Genomic DNA, 6,596 nt, shown 5'->3' on the forward strand with positions numbered 1-6,596 from the left:
TTTCGGGTATCTTGAATCGAACCGGCCGAATCGAACTGGAACGGATGGGACTTGTTGAATCGGACCGGCCCATTTTCTTTTTCCTTCTTCTTCTTTGCGCGCCCCCGACACTCTCCCTCTCTCTCGCGTTTTCTCTCTCCTCCCTCTCCCTCTGCGCCAACCGCTGCCACCGAGCACTCCCCCATATGCCGACCACCACCTCTACCCTTCCCTCTCGCCGGCCGCCGCCTGAAGCGCCGAAAAAATGCGTCCAAAGACGTTTACATGCATAGCGTGCCATTTCACCTTCCTGGGCCGATTTCGGCCAATCGGATCGGGTCTTATCCCAAAACACTTCTAAACCTCGAAAGCTTTTTATAGACACTATGAACACCAAAATCTATTGAGCAATTTGCCTAATTTTTGTCCGAAAAGTTTTAGCCCATTTTGACTTTTGGGGTAGATTTCTCAACAATCGTAAACCCCATCAAAAATCTGAGAGTACCGGAGTGCTCCACTCGTCGAGAGCTTCACGGCGATACCCATTTCAAATTTTTCCAACACCATTTTTTGGTGGGTCCCGCGTGGCTTCACAGTATTTTTTCTAGCATTAAATGAGCTTAGAAAATTCCATAAAAATTATATACTAACCCCCGTGTTGTGGGCTTCGCATAAGTACCTTCAATTCAAGTAAATTCAACAGTTGCTCGGGTCTATAATTTCAGACCGGGCACACAGGCTACCAAAAAAGTCTCTGAATTGGGTCGAGGTTATAAGCTATCTCATCATTTTCAGACATCTTGCACGTGTCTCCAGGGTCAGAATTGGCATAGGTAAACCCGAACCCTCATTTTTCTTAATTATCTAGTGCTTAATTTCGATTAAAAATCTATAAAATATTTGTGGTGGGTTAGAAAAATATAATTCCTTTTGCGTTAGCTCTATAATATTACTAAGGACCGCGGGGCAAAGTTTTAGAATTTTTAGAGCTCATTTGGGTAGTTTTTGCAAAAGGGGTAATTGTAGGGACTAAATTGTAATTTTCCAAATTATGATTGTTGACTGTTTGGGTGGGCCTAGGAGGGGCCATGTGATATGATTGAGTTGTGGATGTGTGGCTTGTGGATATAGAAGTGCATTTTGAACCCTTTTGCAGGTTAGGTAGGTCTTAAGTATAGGGGAGACTCTGTCGGATTTTCGACACAACTTAGGGTGTCTTTGATCTTTTCCAGGCTTGTATTGAGTCAAATATATTAAATAATTACAATAAAATTTATCAGGTGAGTCGGGATAGCCTTCCTCCTCCGCCCAGCTGTCGCAGTGACCTTGGTTAAGTCTGTGAGTAAAATATTAATTTTAATTATAATTTCGATATTATCATATGTTCAAGCATGCTCGTGCATCACTTTTAAATATGTATCTATGTAGTTAAACACTAGGTACATTTTATATTTCATTCATAATTGATGAAGTGCCACGGATGTTGTTTGTGGTAATTTGGAGCAATGTGCGTACGTTGGCGTGCATGTGGTATGGTATTGGATATGGATAAGATGGATAAACATGGCTTGAGAGACATTTGCTGGGACCCGGTCCTTTATGGATAAGTCGGGGTAGACACGACTTGAGAGAAACTCGCTAAGACCCCGCATTTGGTTTATTAAGTGAAAATCCAGCTTGAGAGACACTCGCTGGCAGAGGTTGGATTAAGAGAGCTGTATAGGGGATCAGCTCCCATATATGTACTGTTTGAATAGTGTTGGGTGGGTAAGTGCTCCAAATTGCCTTTTTGCTTCTATGATGTGATTTGTATGAAAATTATGATGATGTTGCATTCCATTCCTTAGGATGCATTAGCTTTAGTTAGCTATAGAAATTGTGATTAAAGTTAGTATTTTACTCTTTGAGTCGAACGCTCACTCCTGTTCATCTATTTTTCCAGGCTACAGGAGGATTACTTGTTGTGACTAGCCTGCTCTTCTTCTTCACAGGTCCATTAGTAGTATTTAATATATTTTGTAAAATTGAGTTAAATTTTAAACTCCGCACGTGTTAGGAGTATTTTAATTAATTTGGGTCTGTAATATAATATGGTATTGAATTTGTAAAATTATTAATTGCATGCATAACTGGATTGGATAAGGGAGCTAAGCTCCCATTAGATTTTTGATATTATGAGCATGTGGAGGGTGAACTGAGCTCCCCAATTTATTATATATTATGTTTACAGGTCGGGCAAGTCAAAAACTCCCCGTTGAATGGTCCATTTTATGGCAGGACTCTGTCAGGTTGAATTCTTGAAATTAGGTCCAAATGGGCCTTAGGATTGGGTTGAGGAATAGTTAGGCTTACTATGGGCCTCGGGGGTTTTAAGCTAGCCCAGGTCCTAGTGCCGGTCCAGCCCATAGGTTGGGTAGTGACAAATGTAGTATCAGAGCTTAGGCTCCAGATTCATAGGGAATATATGTGTAAAGTGTTGGGAAGAGTCTAATAAGAGTCACATGCGGAGAATAGGGTCCACATTCATCCTTGCATTGTCATCTTTGCTTCTAGTTTCTGCTTTATATAATTGTGTGTAAATATGAGTCTATAGAGCTGTATTACATGCCGTTTTGAATTTTTGTGGGCTAATGCTGCTGAATTTCAGGAAAATGCGTAGAATCAGAAGAGCTGTCACTGCACCAGAATGGGATGTGCCAAACGAGGGTTTAGGATGAGGCACCTACCCTGAGAAGGCGGGGCAGGAGACCTAGAGCTGCTCAAGTAGAGGAGCAGCCGCCACCAGTTCAGGATCAGTCTTTTGTGGCCCAGGGTCCCATGGACCCAATGGCAGCTACCCTAGCCGGATTGCAGAGAACCATCGATATGATGGCACAATATATGATCCACCCTCCACAACAGCAGCAGCCCACCGCACCAAGAGGGGAACCTTACAAATAAATAATTAATTTCAAGAAGTTAGTGCCTGATACTTATGATGTGTCAGATGATGCCTATCGGTTTTTGGATTCCTACAAACAGGCAGGGATGGAGTTGCAGTTGACTGATAGGAGGTTTATAGAGTGTATGCAGCATGTATTGGGGCTAGTGCCAAGACAGTGGATGATAGACTACGTACTACCTCGTATTGAGAGATTATCATGGACCCAATTTGTGGAACTATTCATCAACAGGTTTGTGCTAGAAAGCTTCAGAGATCAAAAGCAATGGGCCTTTAAGGCCTTAAGGCAGAATGGCAGATTCGTAGATGAATATGTTATAGAATTTTTAAAACTGAGTAGATATGCCCCCACAGCAGTGGCTATAGAAACTATGAACGTAAAAAGGTTCCTAAAGGGGTTGGACAGAAGGTATGCAAACCTGGCCATGATGTCTGATCAGTTTTTTGATGTGGTAGTTGATCGAGCCCGACAGATTAAAAATAGTTGTACAGGAGATGACAATGGTAGGGCAAAGAAGAATAGTGCAGAGGGTTCTTCAGGTGTACCCTATATGGGTACCACATATAGCGGAGGCCAAAGTCACTATAGAGGAAGGGGTAGAAACAACAAGAATGGTAGTTTTAAACACAAATCTAGAGGATTCAGACTAGGATATGGATCCAGAAGTGGTCACAGTTCGGGTTACAATAGTTCTGGGTATGGTTCAGGATCCTCCTTAACACCTTGCACACAGTGTGGAAGAGGAAATTCAGGACCTTGTATGATGGGTTCAGGAGTATGTTTCTGGTGTGGCCAACAGGGTGACTTTGCTAGAGAATGTCCAGTGTTCAGCGAGCCACAGATGGGGTTACAGGGTTCTATTGCAAATGTTCCTCGTCAATTGTATCTTGGTGCTTCCAGCATGGCAGGCAGTCAGTTCAGTGGCCAACAGGGCCAAGGACAAGGAGGACGTGGATTTGGAGGCAGGTCAGGAGGTAGAAGTCAATTTCAGGGTTCTATAACGTAGGGTAGGGGTCAAGCTTGGGTTTTCACCTTGATCCACCAGGATGCTCAGGCTTCCAATGCAGTTGTGGTAGGTATCCTTCTAGTCTGTTCCTATGAGGCTCGTGTTTTTATAGATCTGGGTGCTACGCACTCATTTGTCTCCCATGTTTTTGTCATGAGATTGGGTAGTGTAGGGAGGGGGCGTGAGGCGAAATATCATCCATTAAAATTATATAAAATGCACCAGGTAATGCCCAGGAAAGATGGTGGAGTCACAATGGTCTCACTTAAGTGCCACCTCCTTAGACAACATTTCCTAGACATGCACTTCATACAATCCTAATAGAATTAAACTACTGGTAAGTACCGTCTTCCCATAACACTACCACGGTACTAAGGATTTATGCCACGAAGGCATAGATAGACAGGAGTCGCCACTCGGGTAATAACCGGGACATATTCAGTGTTTCTTCCGAGGGTCATGAATGGCAACTTACTCCTTGCAGAGTTTCCACAACCGTCATTACCATAGCCCAATGTCTAGGTTCGAGATAGTGGGTACGTAAGGGGAAGGTGTTAAGCACCACTTACGCCTGGTCTAACCTCGTTAATTCGAGTGCCAGTCCTCTACAAATGTTTCTAGAAGTCTTTTTTATTATTCCTTTATTAAACTTTATCCTAAAAATGCAATTCTAATCCTATACACATAAGTAATTCACAAAAGGATTGTTGTTTACACACAATTTTCATGCACAAGTAATTCCAATCTATGGGGTTGCTAATTATTTAAATAATATTTACCAGATGACTAAAATTAATTTATTATTGAGAATTTAATTTACAAACAAATTCAATTTCAAATAACCCTATGTTTCTATTTAACATAATTAATTAATTTTCACCAAGTTACCCTAAGGATAATTAAACTAAGTTAATTATGTACATATGTAATTTATTCTAATATCACATAAGTCCCAAACAATCACAACCTGATAAAGATTTCTAACATGCAAATTTGTTTTACAATTACCAAGTATTAAATTAAATTTATTTTACATGCCAATGTTAGTTTAATTTACAAATAAGATTAATTTTAATTTACAAAGTATTTATTTAAATTAATTACATGCAAAAGTCAGTTAAATTAAAAATAAAGTTAATTTTAATTTACCAAATAAAAGTTCCATTATTACTACAATTTCATATCAATGGTTATTCGAGAAGTTTAGAGCTACTTACCTGTTGATAAATGCAGTTGCCATTGGGGCAAGCTACCCTTAAAAAAGGGTCTTCTCTTCTAGTATGGCAATGATATTCCTGGCTTACTCCCGTTTAGCTCCATTAAGCTCCACGCAAATGCCCTTTTTGGTACTTACCTTAGGGCTACTTACCAATTTTGTTTGTAATAAAAAATAAACAAACTAAAGAAAATAAAAGAAATAAAAAAAATGTTAATAACAATTTACATTGGATTCTAACTCTAGTATCCTAAAGGGTTAAGATTCCTAATTAATTACAACTACCTAATGGTCTAAGTCTTCTAACATTATCCAAACACTTCATAACACTTCTTGAATTAAAAGAACACAGAAAAATAGATCAAATATCAATTAAAACCCAAAAAAAATACAAGAACATGCATAAATATACAATTTTTAAATTTTGGCAGATTAACAGTAGCAAGAAATTCGATTTTTTAAAAATAGTTATACATGCCTAAAAATCATAAAACAATTATAGAAGATAGCCTACATATCATACAAGATCATAAAATTTATAAATCAAACAAAACTTTAACCGAATGGCCTACATAAATCGTAAATTTTCTAAGTGACAGAATCGTACTACGTTTTTGTAAAATTCATAACTCATTAACCACAACAGATATGAATACAAAACCAATTGGAAAATATTAATAAGAGTCTGAAGTTAATTTTAGACACTAGATTTATACAAAAATATTAAGGAACAAGGGAGATATGGGCTCCACAAGTCGGATATCCTGCAAATTAGATTTTACAGGAACCCTAACTTCAAACAGCCATAACTTAGAAAATATTAAAGCTTTTTTTGTGATTCTTGAGCCTAAAATTAATGGAATTTTGTGTAGAATATGAATATAATTTTTACAAATTTTTTACAGATTCAGAAAATAAAGAAAAATAATAAAAATACGAGAGACAGAAACTAAACATGTGCAGAGTTGTGTATTCCCTCAAATTAAACATGATTACATGATCTATATGAACATATAAAATAAATTGAAGACAAAGAGCATAGAATTAAAAATATTGTGTGGCATAGATCTTGAAAAGAAAACAATAAAAACTGACCTTCCAGAAATCTTATATGAAAATCTTCTTGAAGAAAAGAAAAAATAAGGAAGAACTCAAAGAGTCTTGAATATCTCTAAATTTCTTATAGCTCTGAATTTTCTCTTCCTCTTTCCTCCCATCCTCCCTTCTTCCCTTCTCTAGTAGGGTATTTATAGGGTTTTGGGAGAGAGGTGTGATAGGGTTTGGAGTCTTAGGATGATAAAGTTTTAGATGACTTAAACAACTACGATTGCAGAATTCGAATAAGACTGGGATATGGGTGAGGTGTTTCAACCAATAGGAAGACAGGAAAAAATGACAGGCACCAATAGGGAGTGAGGAAGAGGTGTGATAGGGTTTGGAGTCTTAGGGTGAT

This window comes from Hevea brasiliensis, chromosome 15, assembly GCF_030052815.1.
Source record: "Hevea brasiliensis isolate MT/VB/25A 57/8 chromosome 15, ASM3005281v1, whole genome shotgun sequence".
Lineage (NCBI taxonomy): Eukaryota > Viridiplantae > Streptophyta > Magnoliopsida > Malpighiales > Euphorbiaceae > Hevea > Hevea brasiliensis.